The following is an 11,379-nucleotide window of genomic DNA, read 5'->3' on the forward strand; positions in this document are numbered from 1 at the left end:
CTATCAAATGCACTCTTAATAGAGTTGTACAATATAAGGATAAAAAATAATTCTATGGATGAATTTCACTTTAAAACAAACATATAGGATATATTCCAATTTATTAATGAAAATAAGCTTAAGCTTGGAAGGAAATCACTTGGAACGTAAGTTAACCTTTGTACTTGTCCTGATAAAGGTTGAATATGTGAAGCAATACATGTGAGCTGACTTATTAATAAAATTGATTTTGAGGATTTAGATGTTGTTTGAAAGACATTTTTAAAAGTTAAAGTCAACATTTGAAGGTTAATTATAATTTTTAAAATCAACATTTGACGTTTAAATGTAATTTTGGTTCAAATTCACAATCATGAGCCCTACACCTCCCAACTTAATTTATTAGCATCTTGGAAAAGCAAAGAGATCTATGTTTTTTCTTAAATAATATGATGGAGTTATATTTTTATTTAATTAATTTTTTTAAAAAAAGTCTCATATTTGATCTTATCTTTTAAAAACTATTTTAATACAAATAAGGAATTATTCAAGGCAAGCTTGAAAATGGCATGTACAAATTTCAAGTCTTTGAATCAACCAATTCTCATTCAGATTGTCATTCTCATGAGCCTTTTAATCATCCTGCTATAGCAGTTAATAATGCTACCTCTAAGACTTTTGACATTTTATATCCTTGTTTAGGTCAGCTTTATGTTGAGATTGTAAAGAAGGTAATCTCACTCTCTGTTTTCTTGGTAGTATCCTTTGCATACAAAGGGTTAAGCTTTGTCTACATTTGTTCACTTCAAAATTCTTGTAGAAAACCAATTTAACAATAAGATAAAACACAATCCATTTGGTGGTAGGGGTGAGTTCAAGCCTTCTCTCATTCTTAGCTAATCATTGCATTAAACATTGATTGTCTTGTCCTAAAACTCCACAATAGAAGGGTCGGGTAGTATCATTATGTTGTAGGTTAGCCTTGTTCACTCAAGCATCTCTGCAAATCATTATGTTGTAGGTCATCCTTATTCACTCAAGCATCTATGCCTTTCAAATTTTGGGTGTATGCATTTTGTGCAGCTATTTTTCTTATAAGCAGAATGGCTTCTTATATGTTAAACTTTTAATTTCCTTATCAAGTTCTTTTTAGGTCAATTCTTGATGACTCTTCCTTTAAATCCTTTGGGTGTCTTTGTTATCCTTTTATTCCTCCTTTCAATAAATAGAAACTACAATATTAGTTTACTAAATGTCTCTTTGTTGTATCACACTCGTCACAAATTGTATCTTTGTCTTGATTGGACCTTTGATAGAGTTTACATAACTTATCATGTTGTCTTTGATGAATCTTGTTTTCCTATGGTTGTAGGCACTCTCCCTAATGTTTCGCCTCATCTTCTCCCCTTACTTTTCCACTTACTTTTATTCCTATGCCCTTTTCTTCTCCTTCTCATTCTTCCTCTAATACTTTACATTTTACTCATCATTCTTCTTCACTTTCCCTATTCCCATCCCCCATTCAACCTGTGGTTTTGGACTCTAAGATGCATCTATTAGCTCCAACTATTAATACTCATCCTATGCTTACTCGTGCCAAAGCTAGTGTTTTTAAACGTAAGACTTATCAAGCTAATGCTTCCATTGAGTTGTCTACTTTTCAGCAATTTATCAAGGATCTTCATTTGCAAAAAGCTATGGAAACTGATTATGATGGCTTGATGAAGAATGATGCCTAGACACTAGTTCCTTTACCTTTGAAAACTAATATTCTTGGTTGAAAATGGGTTTATAAGTTCAAGTATAATCTTGATGGCAATGTTGAATGTTTTAAGTCATGCTTGATTGCCAAGGGATTTCATCAAACACATGGCATTGACTACTTTTAGTCTAATGGTAGTCAAAGTGGCTACTATTTAAATTGTTCTCATGATTACTCTCTCATTTGGTTGGATGCATGGTTTGCTTAGTTGGATATGCATAATACTTTTTAAAATGGTGATTTGAATGAGCAAGTATTTGTATTCCAACCACAAGGATTTTTTCATCCTAATATTCTGACTTTGTTTGCAAGCTTAACAAGACTCTAATTGTCTCTATGACCACCTCACGTAGGCTCCCCATGCCTGGTTCTCTAAATTAAGATTGGCATTAGGCAAGTGGGGTTTTAGATGCTTAAGGGATGATAATTTAATGTTTATTTATTATTTAACCTCTTATCTTATCATTATCCTGGTCTATGTTAACGACGTATTAGTTGTTGGTAGTAGCTCTACTCAAGTCTCTCAATTGATCGCTTTCCTTAATGCTTCATTTCCTATATGATCTTGGTGTTATAAATTATTTTTTTGGTGTTGAGGTCACTCATACATTTGAAGCCCTTCTTCTTAGTCAACACAAGTACATTACGAACTTTCTTACTTGCACAAAGATTCTTACTTGTAAACTAGCTGCTACTCCTACTCATGTTGGTTCAACCTTGCCTCAATTTAATGGAGAGCCATTTCCTAATGCCCATTCACAACATTGTCGTTGCTCTGCAATATGTCACCATTACTCAACCAAACCTATCTTTTGTTGTTAATAAGTTTGCCAGTTCATGTCTTAGCCTACTTTTGCCCTTTGGTTAGTTGTGAAACACATTTTGTGTTATTTAATAGGATTTTTTTTTACCAGTATGCTTTTACAAATGGTTGATTCTCTTCATCTTCAAGCTTATTCGGATGCAGTGCCTCTTGTCCAAATGACAAGAAAAGCCCCTATGGATATTGTGTCTTCCTTAGGCCGAATTTGGTTTTTAGTTCTCTACTAGGTAATGGGTTATTTCAAGGAGTAGTGCTAAATTAGAATATTGTGGCATAGTTACTGTAATTACTGAGCTCACTTGAATATAATCTATGCTTTAGGAATTATTTATAGCATAGGTTACCCCTCCATTTTTGTGGTGTGATAATCAAAGTACTACTCATCTTACTACAAATCCTTTCTCTCATGCTTGCTCTAAACATATTGAACTTAATCTCCATTTCATTTGTGGCAAAATGTTATATAATGATCTTGTTATTGCCCTTTATTGATCAACTTGCTGATGTGCTTACAAAGCATTTTCCAAGCACATTGTTGTTGACCTTTTGTAGTAAGCATTATGTTGTTCCCAAATTGATTAGCTTGCGAGGGGATGATAAATAGTAGATTGCCACCTCAACTCAACTTCTAGAATAATCTATTAGTTGTAGCAACTATTTGTTATGGATGCATATTAGGTACCTTTGTTTTGTTCATCTGGTGAATTACACATGAAAAACTAATATAAGTATTTAACATCACAAGCTCTCATGAGTAGGGCAGTTTTTTAGTTTATTCTTTAGAATTTTCAATTCACTTCCAAAGCATATAAATAACAAAATTGTTGAAATATTTTTACTAACATATTTTTTTTCCTCAAAACCTAAAAATCACAAAATTTTGAAATATTGGACTGACTTTTTTTTCCCTTCACACTTTCATATTTTATTTTGGTTTATTAAATTACAATTAAATTGCTTTGGTTTATGAAACAATTCCAATAAAATTCTAAATTCATCCCAACATAGAAAAAAAAAAAAAGAAAAAGAAGAAGAAATATTTTGACTAGAGTTAATTATACTAATTTGAGATTATGGATGATTTTATATGAATTTATTGCATTTTCAAGATGTTTCCATCAAGAATTAATATTTATCAATGAGTATTGATACAAAAATATTGAGAAAAAACTTTGAAAGAATGATCTTTCTATATTTCATAATATAACAAGTTTACATCTTAGGCTATTTATAGTAGAACTAAAGAAAGAAGGTCACATCAAATGGAAGAAAATCAAGGAATTAGTCTACAATTAAGGAGCTAATGGTGGATACAATTAAGGAGCAAATGGTGGCGTCAAGAGTAAATGGTGGAGCTAATAATACTAACAAGTATGATTTTTAAATTTTGTGGAGGAAAGAAAGGACCGATGCCATTGAGGGACCTAGTTATTCCTCTCCATGTAATAAAGGTTATGCTTTTTATATTATATTATTTGTTGATGCAATTTTATTTTATTTTTTTTCATTTTTCTTGGATAACTTAGAGTTTAATCTTATTTTTGGAATATAAAATTTAGTTCAGAGAATGAGAAAATGCAATGAAATTGAGAATAAACAATTGAAATTAAACTAGAATTTTATTTTAAATTTGGGGCCAGAATAATTAGCCCTAACATTAATTTCATTAGGCTCTTCTGCTAGTAACTTTCTCTCTTATAGATTCTAACCATTCCAATATCATTTGACACCACGACTTGAAAGTGTTTTCCACATTTTCATTGATGTATTTGGGCTCATTCCTGCCAACTATAAATCATAATAAAACATAGGGTGAGTCAAATGAGCTACATATTAATGACAAGAGCAGCATGAGGAAAGTTTTATAATGCTTTTTGTAGGCAAAAATGGTAGTAAATTTTATACTCGAAGCACATTATCACTATTTACTTAGGTATCCATGTAAATAAAGCAATATCTTAGTGAGGGCTTCCAAGCTCCACACTAAGTATTATTGTCATGTAAAAGATGATGTAAGGATGGTAATTCTTCATAAAATCAACCAATAAATAGGATTCCAAAATGAGATGAAACTAGTGAGTTTCAATTGATGTCAATCATATTCTAGGTTGATGATAAAATTGCCAACCTAAATTCATATGCTTAGAAGGTTATGTCACTTTTGGGATTTGGACTATAGGTCGGTATCATTGGAAGTTATTAACATATTTGGTTACTATATTTAAATTATATATTTAGTTACTATATATCTATTTATTTAGTTACAATATCTCTTATTTATTTAGTATATTAGAATTATTTAGTAATGTTTTTTTTTTTAATTATTTAGCAATTTAATCATTTTAATTACTTCATTTCAATTAAACCAAACATTTTTATTTAACAACTAATGCTTTTTTTTTTCTTTTTAATTCGATTGCCACAAATTATATAAATACTTATTAAAATAACTATTAAGTTAAATTATAAGAATACCCTTATGGTAGTAATAATTAATTATGCTTTGATTATTCTGTCTTTTGATATTATGCCCGTAGCTATTATCAATAGCCTTCAATATTCCTTAATAAATGGTTAAAATATCAAAATCTTTAAACACAAAACAACTCGTTTTTGTTTTGTTTCTTGTGTTTTATTGTTTCGATAATCAATCTATATTACCTTGTGTTTTATTCCTATTTTCATCATTTTGCAAATTGTATTTTAAAAAAAATTATAACTAACACACCATTATTCATGGGTTTGTGGTAGATTATCATATCCCGTCAAAGTATTGAGGAATCCATTAAGGAGCACAAAAGTTTTGTCATGGATGTGAAGTTAAGGCGTACTATAGTGTAAATCTCAAGGAGAACATAGTCACTATTAGATAAATCTGTATATATAATTCTTAATATCAAGTGGATTATAGTTCTATAGTCTCTAGACTTGAGGTTTTTGACATTGGAAAAAGTCTCTGAGAGACCTTGTGGGTAGTTTTTTTTACGAATATCTTGTGTTTCCAATGCATGATTAGAATTCTTGAAGTTAATTAATAATTATCAATCTAATTAAAAAATTCATATAAAAAAAAAAACAAAAAATTTATAATTTTTAGGCTAATGTCCAAGGATTACCTAGTCAATCTCCTTGGTAATTTCATGGTATAAGATTTTAAATTTTGATTTCAAATTTGATTTAACTAATTCTCAAAAATATAAAACAGTCATGATAATTTTTTAATAAGTTTATATATATATATATATATTGTATAGTACTTAAATATAAAGAAATTTATAAATACAAAACAATTATCCATATATTAATGTTTTTATATATGTGAATACATCCAAACTAGATAAATTATCATTTTAATAATAAATATGTTTTCAAGTTTTGTAAATATTATCAAATATCACAAATGTTATCAAACATAAATTGTTTCCTTCAAACAAATAACTTCAATAAGTGCATAATTGCTTATTTTATCATTTCTTGTAATGTTTCTCAATATTTCTATAAGTTTTGATAAATACTCAATATTTCTAGAAGTTTTGATAAAAAAATTTTATTCCACTGATAGGTTTTGTTCAAATTTCATAAAATTCAACTGCTGATATTTTTATAATTTTCAATATTTTAATCCTTGTTCATGACCATTAGTGAGTGCCTTTCAAAAAACTCACCTTGGTTTTATGACCCTTAAGAAGCTGTTGAACACATTAGTCCTATGACATATATCAATTCAACCTCTCAAATGTCTCCTAAATACACTTGATCTTCCATGTTTCTTTCATAAAAATGAAACTTGGTGAGTATTCCATTCCTCAAAACCATCTTCCTGACATTGCTGATAGTGGGAAGTCAAGCTAGGAACTTCATCAACTTTGAAAGAAAAGTATGCTGAATTCATTTACACTCAACCTTCAAGACAAGATTGAACTTGAGTAAGTGGGAATGCTAGAACATATTTGAGAAAATATGATTTGATTAGCTAGAAATTGGCAGCATTGGCTTTCACTAAAGGAAACCATCAGCAAGTAGATTGCTTATGAAATTCTCTAGAAGGCGAAATTCAACTAGGGAAATCAATGCAACATTGATATATATGAATTGGTATTTTTTTCCCTTCAACGTGATCAAGTCTTTCTTCTCCTAATTTTCAGTCTTGAGGTCCTAACATGTGACAGCAACATCCAAGTAAGAAGTTTCAGTTCAAAGGATTTGCTCTGCAGAAAGCAAGGTTGTATCCCTTCATGGGAATTCTGATTCTGGCCTCTGCAATGGAGAGAACAGCTTGTCACATAGTGTAATTCAAGATTCTTATCATTTCCACCCAAAGAAAGTTTTGAAAGTTACAATTTGCAATGATTATCAAACTCATGTCAAACAAAATATAGAAGAACCAGATTTTATGACTCAAAACATCAAAAATGTTAGCATAAATGCAGTTTTTATCCTAGTACAAAACATCGTAAGTTTCTAAATTAAGCTTATAACAACCAAAACACCGTCAAATTCATTGAAACCAAAAGCAAAAGGCAAAATTCTCCCTGACATCAAATCCATGCAAACCTAAAACAGTAATCAAGGAATTATCAAGTAACTTTGAAATTCAAGCTATTCTTTCCTATTCAACATAAAAACTATTACTAATAAAACTTGAAGGTTATAATGCATAGAATCATTCATACTCAGAAAAGAAGTATACTGGGTGTTTCATCAGGCAACTTGCATTCATCACCCAACACCAACTTTGCTTGATTTTCATAATCAAACTTCCTATATTCACCACCAAGTGCTAAAAAAGACACCTAATCAGGAAGGCTTAGTAACAAATTTCAGCAAAATCAAAGGTCATATTCAAACAAAAATGTCTACCTAAAATATTGAAGAAACAAGAAAGAATGACTCCTAAAGAAGTTCAGTTGCTTTAATCAATATAACTAAATAAGAGAAAAGATGAAGACTCACCTAAAAGTCGACAGAAATATAATATACAGGCATAATTGGAGGAGTTCCCAAGAATCATCGACAAAAAATACTCTCACTAATTTTGAGCATGCATGACCAAATCAACAAAAAAGAGAATTTTATTGGAATAAAGAGTATGGACGATGGTAGTCATTCTTGAGGACGCTTGAGCTTGAGCGTGGGATGGTTGGTGGGTCTGTCATGGCTGCCACTATAACTAGAGTCCATTCCACTTCGATTGAATCCTGCTCTGTCACTGCTTCTCTCGACTACATTACAACCCCTACTTTTAAGTTGTTTTCTATTTCCTGGATGGATTCCTTCAAGAACTTCTGTATAAATAAGACATACCCCACACTTTTTCACCACATTGGATGCACTTGAGTTGAATCTGTGGGCTGCTTCAAAAGAAATCTCAATGTGATTCCAGTCATTGGGGTAATTGAATTGAAATAACCTCAACTGGGAACATGGTTGATAACCCAGCCAGACGTGTTCTGACCCAACATGGTTGCCTTTCCAATGGAAATCAAAACTAATAGAAGGATTGCTCCTTCTATTAGTTTGCAGTCACTTAGGTCTAAATTTGTGAAGGACATAAAACAAGAAAAGCCAGAAGGCAAACGCAAACCAATCCCATTTGAACCGTTTCTATGTAACAACCATAATGAAAAGAGCGAACCCAATGATGTAGGTGCTAATCTTTTACATCCAGGATAGATTAATACTTTGAGGTTTCTCAAAAGAACAATTGAATCAGGTGGTTGTGTTATAGCAGTTCCATCTGCATGGGGCTGCGCTAGATGTTGCAGGCTCCCAAGGTTCTTTGGCAAATTGTTTAATTGTGAACAACCAGAGACAATGAGTGTTTCAAGAGATGTCAATGTACACATGCCTTTTGGAAGACTCACAAGATTTTTGCAATTCCTCAGATTCAATAAAACAAGGCCTTTTAGACGGTCAATAGAAGAGGGTAGCCCTTCTATTGATGTTCCATCTAAAAGAAGCTCTTTCAAATTTTCCATTTCCTCCATCATTTCTGGAAAATTCTCTAGTTTTGAACAACCAGAGAGAAAGAGATATTCAAGGGATTCCAATTTACAGACTTGTGGGAAGACTCTTAAGATTTTTGCACCTTTTCAGATCCAATAAAACAAGTCCAGTGAGATGCTCAATTGAGGAGGGAAGTTCCTCGATAGCTGTTGAAGCCAAATAAAGCTCCAATAAATGTTCCATGTTACCTTGAATATCTGGAAACTTCTTGAGCTCTGAGCAGCCAGACAAATTAAGAATTTCAAGTGCTTCCATGTCGATGGCTCGGAAAACTGCTAAGCTTTTTGCAGTTTTTCAAATTCAACAAAATAAGCTTGCTCAGCTTTCCAATAGATGGGTGAACCTTAACCAAACTTTAACAACCATCAAGAGTTAGTTTCTCCAGATTGGGTGCACTGAGATGTCTGGAATTTCAATGAGGCGTTGACAGCAACTCAATCGGATGGTATTTAACTTTTCAAGAAGCTGTAACAGAAAATAATAATAATGGCTTCAATATATAAGCTTTCATGGACTTTAGAGATTAACTAAAGAAGAGACACGAATAAATAATCAATAATCATACCATGTCACTTTCCCAAAGTTGTTTTAAGCTGCTATAACACATGTCAAGTTCTACAAGGTCCTCTGCATAAAAACTTGATGGCAAAGATTCCAAAGGATATCCTTGCCAACAGAGATATCTTAGCTCATAAGAAGGAAATTCAAAGTCTTTAGACAACTTTACTTTACTGTGCTCTCCCATCGAAGCAAATTCATGATCTGAATAGATTTTGAGCAACCTAAGATTCTTCATCATTACAAAGGATTCAGTAGTAATGTGTATCAGCTTTGGTATAGACAAGTTCAAGAGTATGCCTTTAACTGCCTCTGTTCCCTGACAAACAAGAGTAGAGGACAAGTGAAGAGCAAAATACATACAAGTAATATTTGTAACCTAAACAAAAATGATATTATTGAAGCTTATATATTCTAAATATCATTCAAGTTTAAAAGTAGGATCATTTGCAGTTTGCTCTTACCATTTTTCTTGTTAATACACGACTTACAACCTCAGGATAGCACAATCTGCTCCATTTTCCAGGTTCTTTAGGAAATTCTTGTCCAACAATGTCTTGCCCCATTTGTTGTAACAAATCATGCATCCATATCTTGTTGTCTACAATACTTATGAGACACTTATCACCAAGGACTCGTATTCCACTCTCTGCATAGAAGTCACAAGCCTCTAGGATTCTAGTAACAGAATCTTTGTCCTCTCCATTAAAGAAGCAAGCAACATCTAGGAATATCTGTTGTTGTGTGCAATCTAATTCATCATAACTTCTCTTAAGCACGCATTGAATTTCTTGGTTAGGTTCCCATTCTAGTTTATGCAATTCACTTTCCGATTGACGTACTGTCTTGCCATATAGGAAACAACCCAAAACTTTAAGACCTAATGGCAAAGCATTAACATAATGTGCCACAGAATTTGAAAGTGTTTCATAATCTTCCTTGGGGTGGTTCTATTTAAACACATTCCAACAAAAGAGTTCAACAACTTCCTTGTGATCTAATTTCTTAGCCTCATATAATGTATCCACTTCATGCACCTCCAACAAATGCTTATCTCTAGTTGTTACAATAATTCTACTTCCTAAACCAAACCAATTATGATCACCAGCTAAGGCTTCCAATTGGTTCAAATCATCAACATCATCAAGCACAAGAAGAACCTTTTTAAAGCAGAGCCTATCTTTTATCATATGGATCCTTTCATCAACAGTGCTTATAAAGTTCTTCCCTCTTGGCAAGATATAATGAAGAAGTTGCTTTTGTAAATGAAGTAGACCTTGACTTTTGGAATCCTCTCTAACATTTGCAATAAAGGTAGTAATCATGAATTGAGCAGCAATTCGATTATATAAAACTTTGGCAATGGTTGTCTTACCAATTCCTCCAAGTCCATAGATCCCAACCATGCAAACATCATTTGATATTGAGTCCATCATCTGTGGAAAAATTTCTTCCATTTCTTCCAAATGATAATCCATCCCAATGAGGTTCTTGTCAACATGTAAGAGTTTATGACTAAATCTCATCCAAATAACATGAGTAATATCCTTAATATAATCCACTTCAGACCTGCCACCAGCAAGGCATATACATGGATGAGCCAACAGAGTAACAAATATTAGAAAACATGAACTAAAATTGATTATGCTTAGTTTCATTTATAAACCTCGACTTATGGGAAAATAGAATGCATTAGGGGTAAAAGAATGAATACATTATATCGCATACTTAAGTGTTTTCATTATGTTGAGTATACATTACAACAAAGATCAATAAGTTGAAAGCATGAAATCTATTTAGCTAGCATGAACTACATGATCGACAATCCTTAGACAATCAGAGATATTATTCTTAGATGATCTTTAACCATTTTTTCAAGCACCCCATTAGAGCATCATAGAAAAAGGGCTTCTAAATATAGTCCTTTAATGATCTCTGATATAATTAGCAAATTATACATTTTAAAGGTACAAATCCCTTTCTGATACAAAGCTGCATAGAGATGATCTGTGAAATTGTATCTGGTATCTTCACCCTTAAAGCTCAAGAAAGCTTCATAATCCCATGAACCAATAGAAGTACAAGTAGATGATGCCCTTCGTCGATCCATCCCAACAAGGTTCTTCTCAACATGTAAGAATCCCGATTTAAACTCTTCCAAACAGTGGAAGTAATCTCCTCAATAACATGAGCCTCAGGCCTGTAAGTGGTAAAGCATGACACAAGTGGTGAGTCAACAGTTACAAACACC

At 32.2% G+C, this 11,379-nt stretch overlaps 1 pseudogene; it reads right to left on the reverse strand.

Annotated features, from left to right (window-relative positions):
* Nucleotides 1-7,237: 7,237 nt before the first annotated feature.
* On the reverse strand, nucleotides 7,238-10,585 carry LOC117905604 (annotated as a pseudogene).
* Between the last annotated feature and the right edge of the window lie 794 nt (nucleotides 10,586-11,379).

The sequence above is a fragment of the Vitis riparia genome, chromosome 18, assembly GCF_004353265.1.
Source record: "Vitis riparia cultivar Riparia Gloire de Montpellier isolate 1030 chromosome 18, EGFV_Vit.rip_1.0, whole genome shotgun sequence".
Classification (NCBI taxonomy): domain Eukaryota; kingdom Viridiplantae; phylum Streptophyta; class Magnoliopsida; order Vitales; family Vitaceae; genus Vitis; species Vitis riparia.